This window comes from Sciurus carolinensis, chromosome 15, assembly GCF_902686445.1.
Source record: "Sciurus carolinensis chromosome 15, mSciCar1.2, whole genome shotgun sequence".
NCBI classification, from domain to species: Eukaryota; Metazoa; Chordata; class Mammalia; order Rodentia; family Sciuridae; genus Sciurus; species Sciurus carolinensis.
Genome location: NC_062227.1, coordinates 73886989 through 73902344, shown reverse-complemented (window position 1 = coordinate 73902344; position 15356 = coordinate 73886989). Strand labels below are relative to the sequence as shown.

At 37.1% G+C, this 15356-nt stretch overlaps 1 non-coding gene across 1 annotated transcript; it reads left to right on the top strand.

Annotated features, from left to right (window-relative positions):
* The first annotated feature begins 8791 nt into the window (after positions 1-8791).
* On the top strand, positions 8792-8953 carry LOC124965885 (U1 spliceosomal RNA). The gene has a single exon (XR_007105268.1). It is a non-coding gene; the product is annotated as a U1 spliceosomal RNA (small nuclear RNA).
* Positions 8954-15356: the final 6403 nt, after the last annotated feature.

The window sequence follows — 15356 nt, the reverse complement described above, 5'->3', positions numbered from 1 at the left end:
GCTAAAACTTTTTGATAATTTCAGGGGGAAAGTGGTTGAGAGATCTGCAAAGTACAGAGCATGTGTTACAGGACTACATATTTTTCCATGTCAGTATGAATTTCAGGTTCTAAAATATCTTTTTACTATCTATATGGAAATTGTTGGGTGATGTAAATTTAGTGAGTCTAAGGTATTACTACTAAGGCACTTAAAATTAAAATGTGATCTTCTAATACAGAATGTCCTGGGACTCGTAACCCAGACTGAAGGGTGTGATTTATCAGATTTATTTATGCAATTTCCTCACCGATCTTTTTTTTAATATGCATATACTCTTGTACTTTACAAGACGTTAAAGCTTTCATAGAACCAGCTGCTAGATTTCTGCAGCATGGTTTCCATGTAAAGTAAGTATCCTCATTGTCAAATGGGAGATTGTTAAGTGTTTAATAAATATTAAGCAGTACAGTATTGTATAAATGCATTGCTAAAATAATTTGCTGACATTTGAGGTCTATGAACTATAACTTCTCCAATAAGCTGTACTAACAATGCACTTTCTGTAGATATAGAGTCAATGAAAATAAAAACAGGGTATCACAACTAAATATCTCAATCTCTAAATTACACTATTTAAAGCAAAGGTGTATTGTTTGCTTGCAAGTGATTGGTACAATGGAGTAATTTTGGGCCTAATGTGTAGTTCAGTTGCAGAACACTTGGCTACCATTTATTTATGAGGCTCTGGGCTTAATTTTCAATACTATAAAAAATAAAATTAAAAAACTAATTCTATATGGAATGACAGGTTCAAATTTGAGATATTCCCATCTTACAGAAACTGCATTTGGGGAAACTTGGAGAGGTTTATTTCTAATTGGACCACTGAAGCGATTCAAATGATGGAAACTATATTCTGAGTATCTTCAACCAATTATTTCCCAAAAAGCTTTATTTTTATCTTAAATATTAAAAAGCCAGAATAGTGCTCCGAGTAGCTGTGCTTTTGTGCCATTGTTCTTATACACGTGGGCATATGTCAACATTCTTGAGAGAGAAAAAAAGTGATCATGGAAACTATCCTAAAATAAAAGAAAAATGTTGGAGAACTCACAACTTCCTGATTTCCATACTTACTAGAAAATATTTTACTGGCATAAGGATAGACATATGATTGAAATTGTCTCTAAACCCCAGAAAAAAAACTCTCAGATTGATGGTCAGCTGTTTCTGATCTTTGATTTTTGTAACTGGTTCTCACTATGTTGCTTCAGATGCCTTGAACTGTGATCCTCCCTCTTCCACCTACTGAGCATCCAAGATGACAGGCAGTGACCAAGCCCAGCAGTTAATCAATTCTTGACAAATGTCAAGACTTTTCAATGAGGAAATAATACTTTTTGACAAATGTGTCTGGAACAACTGACTCCTATAAGCAAAGAATAAAGTTGAACTCCCTTTTCACACCTTGGCTAAAGTAACTCAAAATAGATCAGGTCTAAAGTTTTAAGAGCTAAAATTATAAAAATCTTAAAAGAACACAAGAGACTAAATCTTGATGACATTAAATTGGGGGTTACAGACATTACCAAAAGCACAAACAAGAAAAGAAAAGAACAAATTGGACTTAATAAAAAAAATTTAACAAGTGTTCCTCAAAGGAAGAAAAAAGAAAATCTACAGAATCAGAAAAGTGAGGAAAAACATATTATTCATGTGCCTGAGAAGTGATTTGAATCCAGGATAAATAAAATACACAACCCAAGAACAAAAAGACAACCCAGTTGAAACATGGGCAAAGAATCTTAATAGAAATTTTCCAAAGTAAATATACAAATGGCCAATTCACACATATAAACATACTAAAGATCATTAATCATTAGGGAAACTCAAATAAAAATCACAAGCACATACGACTGATATCCACAAGGATTACTATAGAGAAAAACAAACAAAACAAAACAGGACAAGGGACATAGATCAGTGGTAGAGCATTTGATCTCCAGACCTACACAAAGAAAGTGGAGTTCCCACACGTGTTGGTGAAAATATGGTACAATTAGAAACCTCAGAGAGGGGGCGATCCAAGATGGCGGACTGGAGGGTGACTGCATCTCCAGTCGCTCCAGAACCCAGGATTCAAGAAGGGGAGGCACTGAGAGACTCAGACTAAAATAGAGCCACGGGGTGAGTCTCCCCCACCGGGTGAAGCTCGGCCTGGGCGGCAGGCACGGATAGGGGCGGCGTATCAGGGCAGGGCAGGGCAGCTAGAGTCTTCCCTAGGCAGCTCTGCACACTCTGGCAGTGGGCTCCTCCCACACGGCCAGCTTCTCGGAGCAGGCCCCCCAGTGAGAGCCTTTCCTCACAGAGCCAGCTCCAAGCCCTGGAACCAGTAGCAGTCTAGGGGCAGCTTTTTTCGGAAGCACTGTATTATCAAGTTCCTCCAAGACTTCAGGCTACTGAAGGCTGGGAGGTGATACACTGGAAATCTACGGGGACACTATAAGCCAATAGAGGAAATCTGCAATATCTCAGGTTCCCACTGACATCTGACCAATATGAGAAAACAAGGGAAGAAAATGTCCCAAACAAACCTAGATACTATATCAACAAAACCCAATGACAGCACAGCAGAAGAAATGTCAGAAAGGGAGTTCAGAATGTACATAATTAAAACAATCAAGGAAACAAACGAGGAGATGAAAGAGCAAATGCAGGCATTAAATGATCGCACCAGTCAACAGTTAAAAGAGCAAATACGGGAAGCAAGAGATCATTTCAATAAAGAGTTAGAGATACTGAAAAAAAAACAAAACAAAACAGAAATCCCTGAAATGAAGGAAACAATAAACCAAGTTAAAAACTCCATAGAAAGCATAGCCAATAGGATAGAACACCTGGAAGACAGAACCTCAGACATTGAAGAAAAAATATTTAATCTAGAAAACAAAGTTGGCCAAACAGAGAAGATAGTAAGAAATCATGAACGGAATCTACAAGAATTATGGGATATCATGAAAAGGCCAAATTTGAGAATTATTGGGATTGAGGAAGGCTTAGAGAAACAAACCAAAGGAATGAACAATCTATTCAATGAAATAATATCAGAAGATTTCCCAAATCTGAAGAATGAAATGGAAAACCAAGTAGAAGAGGCTTATAGGACTCCAAATATGCAAAATTACAAAAGACCCACACCAAGGCACATTATTATGAAAATACCTAACATACAAAATAAAGACAGAATTCTAAAGGCCGCGAGAGAAAAGAATCAAATTACATTCAGAGGGAAACCAATAAGAATATCAGCAGATTTTTGAATTCAGACCCTAAAAGCTAGAAGGGCCTGGAACAACATTTACCAAGCCCTGAAAGAAAATGGATGCCAAGCAAGAATCTCATACCCAACAAAACTTACTTTCAGATTTGACGACAAAATAGATACTTCCATGATAAACATAAACTAAAGGAATTTACAAAAAGAAAGCCGGCATTACAGAACATTCTCAGCAAAATATTCCATGAGGAAGAGATGAAAAACAACGATGCAAATCAGCAATGGGAGGAACTAGCCTAAAGAAGTCAAATAAAGGAGAAACCAAATCATGTCAAAAAACAAAAATGAGTCAAATGACTGGAAATACAAATCATATCACAATAATAACCCTGAATGTTAATGGCCTGAACTCATCAATCAAAAGACATAGACTGGCAGATTGGATTAAAAAGAAGAATCCAACAATATGCTGCCTGCAAGAGACTCATCTCATAGAAAGAGATACCCATAGATTAAAGGTGAAAAGATGGGAAAAAACATACCATGCACACGAACACAGCAAAAAAGCTGGAGTATCCATCCTCATTTCAGACAATGTGGACTTCAAGCCAAAACTAGTCAGAAGGGATAAAGAAGGACATTACATGCTGCTTAAGGGAAGCATAAATCAGCAAGACATAACAATCATAAATATCTATGCCCCGAACATTGGCTCATCGATGTATGCCAAACAAATCCTTCTCAATTCCAGAAATCAAATAGACCACAACACAATAATACTAGGCGATTTTAACACACCTCTCTCACCAAACAAAAATTGAATAAAGAAATCATAGATCTCAATAACACAATCAATAATTTAGACTTAACAGACATATATAGAATATACCATCCAACAAAGAATGAATACACTTTCTTCTCAGCAGCACATGAATCCTTCTCTAAAATAGACCATATTTTATGCCACAAAGCTACTGTTAGCAAATACAAGAAGATAGAGATACTACCTTGTACTCTATCAGATCATAATGGATTGAAATTAGAAATAAATGACAGAATAAAATACAGAAACTTCTCCAATACCTGGAGATTAAATAATACACTGTTATATGATGAACGGATAACAGAAGACATCAGGAGGGAAATAAAACAATTCTTAGAGGTAAATGAGAACAAAGAAACATCATATCAAAATCTCTGGGACACTATGAAAGCAGTACTTAGAGGAAGATTTATTTCATGGGGCGCATTCAAAAAAAGAAGTAGAAATCAACAAATAAATGACTTAACACTACAGCTCAAAGCCCTAGAAAAAGAAGAGCAGACCAATACCAAAAGTAGTAGAAGACAGGAAATAGTTAAAATCAGAGCTGACATCAATGAAATTGAAACAAAAGAAACAATTGGAAAAATTAACAAAATAAATAGTTGGTTCTTTGAAAAAATAAACAAAATTGATAAACCCTTAGCCACACTAACAAAGAGAAGAAGAGAGAAAACCCAAATTACTAAAATTTGGAATGAACAAGGAAATATCACAACAGACACGAGTGAAATACAAAACATAATTTAGAAGCTCTTTGGAAAATCTATACTCCAACAAAACAGAAAACCTCAAAGACATCAACAAGTTTCTAGAGACATATGAATTACCTAAACTGAATGAGGAGGACATACACAACTTAAATAAATCAATTTCAAGCAATGAAATAGAAGAGGTCATCAAAAGTCTACCAACAAAGAAAAGTCCAGGACCACATGGGTTCTCAGCCCAGTTCTACAAAACCTTTAAAGAAGAGCTCATTCCAATACTCCTCAAACTATTCCATGAAATAGAAGAGGAGGGAACCCTCCCAAACTCATTCTTTGAGGAAAGAAAATTTCAGACTCACATCCTTAATGAACATCCACGCAAAAATTCTCAACAAAATTTTAGCAAATCACATACAAAAATATATTAAAAAGATAGTGCACCATGATCAAGTGGGTTTTATCCCAAGGATGCAAGGTTGGTTCAACATCCGAAAATCAATAAATGTCATTCACCATATCAACAGACTTAAAGTTACGAATCACATGATTATTTCAATAGACGCAGAAAAAGCATTCGATAAAATACAGCATCCCTTCATGCTCAAAACACTAGAAAAAATTGGGGTAGTGGGAACATTCCTTAACATTATAAAGGCCATCTACGCTAAGCCCATGGCCAATATCATTCTAAATGGTGACAAACTGAAAGCATTCCCCCTAAAAACTGGAACAAGGCAGGGATGCCCTCTTTCACCACTTCTATTCAACATCGTCCTTGAGACTCTAGCCAGAGCAATTAGACAGACCAAAGAAATTTAGGGATACGAATTGGAAAAGAAGAACTCAAACTATCCCTGTTCGCTGATGACATGATTATATATTTAGAGAAACCTGGAAATTCCACCAGAAAACTTTTAGAACTCATAAGTGAATTCAGTAAAGTAGCAGGTTACAGGATCAATGCTCAGAAATCTAATGCATTTTTATACATAAGTGATGAATCTTCAAAAAGAGAAATTAGGAAAACTACCCCATTCACAATAGCATCAAAAAAAATAAAATACTTGGGAATCAATCTCACAAAAGAGGTGAAAGACCTCTACGATGAGAACTACAGAACACTAAAGAAAGAAATTAAAGAAAACCTTAGAAGATAGAAAGATCTCCCATGTTTTGGATAGGCAGAATTAATATTGTCAAAATGGCCATACTACCAAAAGTGCTATACAGACTCAATGCAATTCCAATTAAAATCCCAATGATGTACCTTTAGAAATAGAGCAAGCAATTATGAAATTCATCTGGAAGAACAAGAAACCCAGAATAGCTCAAGCAATCCTCAGTAGAAAGAGCGAAGCAGGGGGTATCACAATACCAAATCTTCAACTCTACTACAAAGCAATAGTAACAAAAACGGCATGGTATTGGTACCAAAATAGACAGGTAGATCAATGGTACAGAATAGAGGACATGGACACAAACCCAAATAAATACAATTTTTTCATACTAGACAAAGGGGCCAAAAATATGCAATGGAGAAAAGATAGCCTCTTCAACAAATGGTGCTGGGAAAACTGGAAAACCATATGCAACAGAATGAAATTAAACCCCTATCTCTCACCCTAAACAAAACTCAACTCAAAGTGGATCAAGGACCTTGGAATCAGACCAGAGACCCTGCATCTTACAGAAGAAAAAGTAGGTCCAAACCTTCAACCTGTTGGCTTAGGATCAGACTTCCTTAACAGGACTCCCATAGCACAAGAAATAAAAGCAAGAATCAACAGCTGGGATGGATTCAAACTAAAAAGCTTTCTCTCAGCAAAGGAAACTCTCAGTAATGTGAAGAGAGAGCCTACAAGGTGGGAGAATATCTTTGCCACTCATACTTCAGATAGAGCACTAATTTCCAGAATCTATAAAGAACTTAAAAAATTTTACACCAAGAATACAAATAATCCAATCAACAAATGGGCTAAGGAAATGAACAGACACTTCACAGAAGAAGATCTACAAGCAATCAACAGATATATGAAAAAATGTTCAACATCTCTAGTAATAAGAGAAATGCAAATCAAAACTACCCTAAGATTTCATCTCACCCCAATTAGAATGGTGATTATCAAGAACACAAGCAACAATAGGTGTTGGCAAGGATGTGGTGAAAAAGGTACACTCATACATTGCTGGTGGGGTTGCAAATTAGTGCAGCCACTCTGGAAAGCAGTGTGGAGATTCCTCAGAAAGCTTTGAATGGAATCACCATTTGACCCAGCTATCCCACTCCTTGGCCTATACCCAAAGGACTTAAAATCAGCATACTACAGAGATATAGCCACATCAATGTTCATTGCTGCTCAATTCACCATAGCCAGATTGTGGAACCAACCTAGATGTCCTTCAGTTGATGAATGGACAAAGAAACAGTGGCATATATATACAATGGAATATTACTCTGCCATGAAGAATGATAAAATTATGGCATTTGCAGGCAAATGGATGAAATTGGAGAATATCGTGCTAAGTGAGATAAGCCAATCTCAAAAAGCTAAAGGGCAAATGATCTCGCTGAAAAGCGTATGAGGACATATAATGGGGGGTGGGAGGGTTTAGCTTTAGGGTTAGGGTTAGGTTTAGGGTTAGGGATAAGGAGGGTGGTAAGAATGGAGGAAGGAACGACTGTATAGGGGGAAAAGAGGGGTGGGAGGGGTGAGAGGGTGGGGGGGAAGGGAAAAAAATAACAGAATGAATCAAACAACATTGCCCTAAGTAAATTTATGATTACACAAATGGTATGCCTTGACTCCACGTACAAACAGAGAAACAACATGTATCCCATTTGTTTACAATAATAATAAAAAAAAGAAACCTCAGAGATATTGCTTATGTAAATATACAAAGATACAGGAACTTTGAGAAATCTTTTGGCAACTACTTTAAAGTTAAACATGAGTCTAACTCTATAATCCAGAAATTTCGGGAAAAATGTAAATGCAGCAACACAGAATTAGCACATGAATGTTGGTAGCAGTGTTCAGAATAGCCAAACACTGGAGACACTCAAGAGCCCATCAGATGGTAAAGGAAGAAACAAAATGTGGTATATCCCTCCAGGAAGATTTCATTTGGCTAAAGAATGAAATACTGATGCATGCATAATGTGAATGAGCTTTATGCTAGATGAAATAATATAGTCATTAATGATTGTACTTTTATGATCATATTAGCATTCATAAAATATCCCAAACAGGTAAGTTTATAGAGAGAAAAAGTTGATTAGTAGTTGCCAAGTTTTGTGGGCAAGGGAAGAATGGGCAATGCCCACAGTTGTGTATGGGGGTTTTGACATTTTGGGTGATGACAATCATTTATAAGTTAGATAGCAGTGATTGTTCCAGTACTCTATGTGTGCTTACACTAAAAATCATTTAATTGAACTGAACACTTTAGGTGAATTTTTTTTTTTTTTTTTTTTTTTTTTTGTACCAGGGATTGAACTCAGGGACATTTGACCACTGAGCCACATCCCTATCCCTATTTTGGATTTTATTTAGAAACAGGGTCTCACTGAGTTGCTTAGCCCCTAGCTCTTGCTGAGGCTAGCTTTGAACTTGCGATCCTCCTGTCTCAGCCTCCTGAGGCACTAGGATTACAGGCATGTGCCACCGCACCTGGCAAGGTGAATTTTATTGTATGTGAATTAGATCTTAATAAAGCTTTTAGTAAAACATATAAGTGTGACATACATTTTGGTGGCTACACTTTTATTAAGCCACATCAAGATTAATTCTAATGTACCCACAAATAAACAATATACATGATTCCAAAGTTCTTAGGAATGTTATCTTAAGTAATTACATCGCTGGGATCTGTACCATTTCATTGCTTTAACTTGGTATGGTGAACTTTTGAAATCTCTTTAAGAATTGATGCAAAACAGCAGGGCAGGTGGCACACACCTGTAATTCCAGCAGCTCTGAAAGCTGAGGCAGGAAGATCACAAGTTCAAAGCCAGGGAATACCAAGATCACAAAGGTGATTTTCCCTGGGCGAGGTTTATCCATTGCACTCCAGATGTGCTGACTCCTGCAATTTCCCCAAATGTGAGAAATTCGACTGCATCATTTGTGGTACTGGGGAACTGTGATCATACTTTCCCATGATACTACAGAAAAAAAAAGTCAGCCTCAGCAAAAGCGAGGTGCTAAGCAAGTCAGTGAGACCCTGTCTCGAAATAAATACAAAATAGGGCTGGGGATGTGGCTCAGTGGTCAAGTGTCCCTGAGTTCAATCCCCGATACCAAAAAAAAAAAAAAAAGAATTGATGTGAAACATGGGTGCTGATGATGCCTTAATAGATCTAATAAATATTGGCATTGCTTTAAAACGTATTAACCTAGATAGTCTCATGGGCTTAGTGATGTTTATATAGAAAGCATTCCATTAAACATATTAAACTATTTGCCAAAGCTCAGAGTTATTTTTCCTTTTTAACTAAATTAAACCAGCAGTGACCAGAGGGAACAAAGAGCATGATGCACTAGGATGATGGTGCACCATCAGGATGATTCCCACCCACCCTGAACTGGGAATATGGAGCATTTACTCAGGAAGCCACAGCAACTGCAGAATCAAAGCAGGAGCTTCACGTGGCCCAGCTGCTGCTAAGAGACCACGTCAGCATTCCACTGATCTTCCATGGGGCAATATTACATGCTTATGGTGTGTCATCCTGATAGGGGTCATTTATCCAATTTTACCCAAGTTAATGACAACTATAGAAAATCTCTTTCCACAGAGGAGAATGTTCTTTATTGAGACGTGTGACAAAATGTTACAGGTGCTTAATTTGTAACCAGGATATCATTAGATTTTTTGATATGGGTCTTTATTAAAATGAACTCCAAGTTGCATTAATCTGAATAATATGCTAAATTATTTGTGCAAAGAATAGCATTATCTTGTCTAACAGCAAAAGAAGACAAAATCATGTCAACTAACACCAACACTGCTTTTCTTGTATTTGATCATCATTCGATGTACCTGTTTCCCACTTTGCTCTGAATTCCTGAACAGTAGCGAGCACTCATAAAGCACCCAGGAGCTAACAGCTCTTCCTTCCCTATGTCATCTTTGCTCAATTAACACATGACAGATGTCTGCTTTCAGAGGAAGCATCTTAGGAATGCTGGGCTACCTGCCTCTTTGCCTTGGGATGTTGGGGAGGAGTCCAGCACCCTGAAACTCACTGAAAGGAACTTAATTGCCATTTTCTCCAGCGCTCCCATCTGTTATCACAGCTCTGGACCCGCAGACTTCATGCCCCAGTCCCTGTTGCATCTAGGAATTAGAAGACAGTTATTCTCTCTTATTTTAACTCAAAGAAAAGCAAATTTTAAAAAAATAGTTACCTAAATATGAAGAAGTGTGGCTAAATTATGAAGCTGTCTTAAAGGAATTTTAATATTAGGAACGAAAGAATTCAGAAACAACTTATTTGATTTTATTTACTCATTTATTGCAGCATGACCTGGCAACTCTCCCAGGTGGCTCTGCAGCTCAACCCCGTCACGAAGGCAGCACTGCCCACATTGTGCTGTTTACACAGGTGACAATCCACCAGTGAGTCAGAGGAATTCACTGCCACGAGGGTGCTGAAATCTTCATAAGACAGAAAAACAATTTTATGAAAAGCTACATGAACTTCATCTGAAAACAAAAAACAAAAGGAAAAGGAATTAGGAACTAATGGAAAGTTCTAAAAAACCAGTAAGCACTCTTGGCATATTTATTCAAACAGGTTCAGGCTATTGTTAAAATAAAAAAATACATACCCCAAATTAGAAAAATGTTGTGACATCAAAATAAATTCCCAAAAAAATGAGTAGTAAAACCAAAGAGGAGGGCTCCAAAAAGGTGCTTTACAATAAAGCAGAATGCATGAAATAATAAGAAATTAAAATTATTTATATATTGTATGAAAAGAAAACAATTTTATGATTGGATTATAAGTCAAGGGAGTAATATTAACTGTCCCCCCAGAGAAAAGAGATGACATGATAAACTACTATTTGACTTTTTATTTAGAAGAGAACCTGTAAGTCTCTAAAAAGGACCATAATGATCATAAGTTATATGTGGTAGAAGGAAGAAACATTTCTTCTACAATACAAATATCATTCCTGATTACAATCTCCAAAATGACAAACACAGGGGAAATTTTTTTCCTCTGCATCCTCTCCTTCATTAATAAAGCCCTTTGGGCTGTGGACACCTAAACCTGTTGCTATGGGTTTCCTTCCTTGCATAGAAAATAAAGCAAAACAAATAAAATCAATCCTTTCATGGGCTTAAATTCAAATAAAAATTCATAATAAAACACATGTACAACTATTTAGAAGGAAGACAAACTGACTTGCATACAAACTTTACATGTATAACCTACAAAAATAATTATTGTTCATATATTTATGCCAGTTTGAAGAAACAAGAGTTCAACAATGTGCTGTTTCAAAAACTGCCTCAACATTGAAAAAAAGGCCACTACATTATTTGTTAATTGTAATCTGTTTTAAGCTTCCTGATTTGTCTAGTATAAATTTACTCATACCTAGACCAAAAATAACATTTCCTTTCAGATATTTCTCTACCAAGAAATTTTGATTAATTTCCTCTGAATAATTGGGATGATAATTATATGAAATAATTAGCATTTATATCAGTATCTGAATTGATGAATATAAAAGAAAATGGTAGTTAACTGGCACATTAAGCATTTACAATAAAGCAAAATGTTTAAGTATTTTGTTCTACATATTTCGTAGTAAAATAAGTTTAAGATTGATTTATGGTTGTACGCTATCATCACTGGTAAGCGATTTTGAGTAACAGCAAGGTAGAGTACATGTATAGTTGCAATTTACAAAATTGATGCCATATTAAAATATAAAGAAAAAATTTCTTCCACAAAATAGTAAGTACAATAAAACTTTTAGTTTCATTTCATGGAAACACAACACTTCTAGTCACAGCATTAGTGCTATTTCAAAAGCCAAAGGAGAGTATTTAGTGCTGAAGAGATAAAGACAGAGAACTGATATTTGAAGCACATTCCTTAGATGAGAATTTGTTATGTATAAATGAAAACTCATGAGAAAGCAGCGAGCGCTCTTTCTGGAGATGACTCTCAGCTTCCAAACTCACCCTCATCTCTCTGCCATCTCCTTCTCTGAACACAGCCCTTGCCTATAATCTCGGAACTAACTGTAAATATTTTTGCTGTCATTTTTTGGATGAACAATTCAAAGTTAATATAGATAAAAAGGCAAATAGCACCTTAAAGTTTTTATAGCTAGATTGTGGAACCAACCTAGATGCCCTTCAATTGATGAATGGATAAAGAAACTGAGGTATATATACACAATGGAATATTACTCAGCCATAAAGAATGATAAAATTATGGCATTTGCAGGCAAATGGATGAAATTGGAGAATATCATGCTAAGTGAGATAAGCCAATCTCAAAAAACCAAAGGACGGATGATATCGCTAATAAGTGGATGATGACACATAATGGGGGGTGGGAGGGGTTAGTGTTAGGGTTAGAATTAGGGTTAGGGAGTGGGGCAAGAATGGAGGAAGGAAGGACTGTATAGTGGGAAAAGAGGGGTGGGAGGGGTGGGAGGGAAGGGAAAAAATAACAGAATGAATCAAACAACATTACCCTATGTAAATTTATGATTACACAGATGGTATGCCTTTACACCATGTACAAACAGAGAAACAACATGTATCCCATTTGTTTACAATAAAAAAAAAAGTCAGACCAAAATTAAATTATATATTTCTTCTTTTGAAAAAAAAAAAAAAAAGACAGTGTTGCTCTCCTGCACCTCCAGCAACCTTCTCTGGAATCTCCGGGGTTGAGAACCGGGGGTTTGAAGAATGCTCTCCTGTGGAGTATGTGCCCAGCTGGATGAGCTCTTAACACATTTTGCATTTGGGTAGAAGTTTCTAGAAGCAGTACCAAAAATATCCTCACATATCTAACACATACATCCTCTTATAGGATTTACATTAATGGGGATGCAGATCATTCAACCTGATGAAGAATGAAGGCTTCTCATACTTAGAATGACAATAACAATATATCTTTTAAAAGACGTTAGCTCAAAATGCTGCTTTAATTCACCTAGGACTACCTGTAATTACTTGTGGAGATTTATTCCACTAACATATAAAAATTTTGAGTGTCTATGCATGTATATATATCTGCATATTGTGCATATTTATATCTCTATATCCCTGTCTATTCTCTCTATTCATCTATATCTACCTATATCTAATATTGAAGTATATGCAATTAAATGGCTATTATGTTGAACCACACCATTTATAATGTGCATGGGGTGAAATCAAAAATAGAGGTGAACAAAAACAGTGAAAGCTGTTATCATTAACAGATTGAATGCCCCAGTGGGAACTTGGGATATTAAAGGGAATAAACTGTAAAGAAAAAAGACTGTGTTTAGAGAACAGGAGGCTAAATCTGAGATGCTGGGGAAAACAGAGTCACAACTACAGTATGATTTTAGGATTGGGGTGCTAAGGTTAGATCATTGGAAGAGAAGAATTTGAGGAATCCACAGTACGGAGTAGTAAAAATTGTCTTTCTGGATACTAAAATCATCTGGAGCGGTGTCTGAAGAGTGGAAATAAGAGCTCAAGTGTCCAGGCGCGATGAAGACTGGTCAGGACTGTGCCATGCAGCAGAGAGGAGGGTAGCCGATGCCATCCGTGTGTGTGATAGAAGTAGGGGTGCAGGTGTATACAAAGAGTGGGAGGGAGAGAGAGCAAAGGTCTGGAGGGCTCAGGGTAGACAGGTGAGGACACCTGCCTCGCCTTTGGGTCAGAGCACAAGGCGTATTGGAACCAACATGTCATGACTCCGCCGCGGTCACCGCCATGTCACGGTCCTGCCTGAAACACATGGTTTGCCTCTCCTTCAGAGTAAGGTCTGGGGGCTCCAACGGCTCTGGGCCTCTGCCCTGCCCCCGGCGCCTTCTTCCACCTACCCACCATTCCTCCCCGCCAGCCGCAGGCCGGCAGTGCTGGGGCTCCCCTTTCAACCTGCCAGCCTCTCACTCATCAGGCAGCCCTGGAGGAGGCTCCTCCTTCTCCTCACAGCCCGCCTCCTGCGCTGGCCCTGGTTACTAACTTCTGCACATCCTTAGATTCTCAATGTCTGCCTCATTGCTCATATTTCTTCCAAGAAGCTTTCTGATTAGCCTAAGCTAGTTGTCCCTAGTTGCCCCAATAAGCTACTAAACCCTTCCCAGGATAATTGCTTTTATCTAGTTTCCCAAATAGATTGTAACCACTGTGAAACTGGAGACCATGCATTCTTCCACATATATCTGGGTATCTGTTAGGTGGCAGTCACTGTCCTTGGCATTTTTAATCACCATTGTATCACCACTGCCTACTTAAGGACCTGGAATATAGTAAGTCCTTAGTACATCACATTCTCATATTCAGAGCTCCATGTGCAAGACAAATGACTACAACTTACTTATTATTTTATGCAGTAAGCTTGGCAAATTGGCACTCAGAGCAATATCACACTCATGCACTACTCAAGAAAAAAAGCAGTTCCGTCTTTCTATGAAATAGTTTTTTTATGAAGTAAGTTTTAGTTTGCCTAAAAAATAAAATTGCCTTCTCCATCAACATGTCAAGAATCTAAAATTTCACTGATGTTAGGATGCATAGCATTGAACAAAAAATTTCAAAAAACTGTCACAACTTTAAAGTGAAAATGTTAATGAACTTAATGTTTTGCACCTGGAAATAGCATGCAAATTCATAAAAATGAATCTTGCCTGTTGTATATGGAAAATTCCATTTCTAAAAGAATACACATTGACATGGTACAAATTGTGTGAGCATAAAAGGAAACATATGTGTTGATCTTATGTCAATCAAGAAAATTGGAAAATGAACATTAGATTGTTATATGGCATATTAGAACTGGAAACTTATTTTAATAAAACCAAGAAGCAAAAAGAGTTTCCTTAGGATCATGGATATGAAAATCAGTCACTGGGGTCATCAAAACCATCACCTGACCTCAAGCAATGGGTCCAATGTCCCAATTCTAATGAAAGTATGCTATTCTTAAAGATCTTTTAAGCCCTGTTAAACAGTTTCAAAGGAACTATGGAAAACAATGATTTTAAAATTTTGAATGGGATAGGTTTAAATTGTAATTACTTTGAATAAGAGACTAATACTGTTACAAGGGAAAAATCAAAGCTTCACTTCATTCTACTCTCTCAATTTATAACCAGGAAACAGAAAGACTGGGTTGCTACTCCAGTTTTACCTAGCAAGACCAGGGGATCATTCCAGATCACTCTTCCATGCGTTCTGATCCAGACTCAGTCTCACCTCCGTCCCTACCAATTGACCTCGTTCTGAATCTCAACTCTATTCCTCGGTGCTTCCTACTGAATGGATTGTAGCCTGTTGTATTCTAAAATGTGCTTATCACCTCGGGAACACA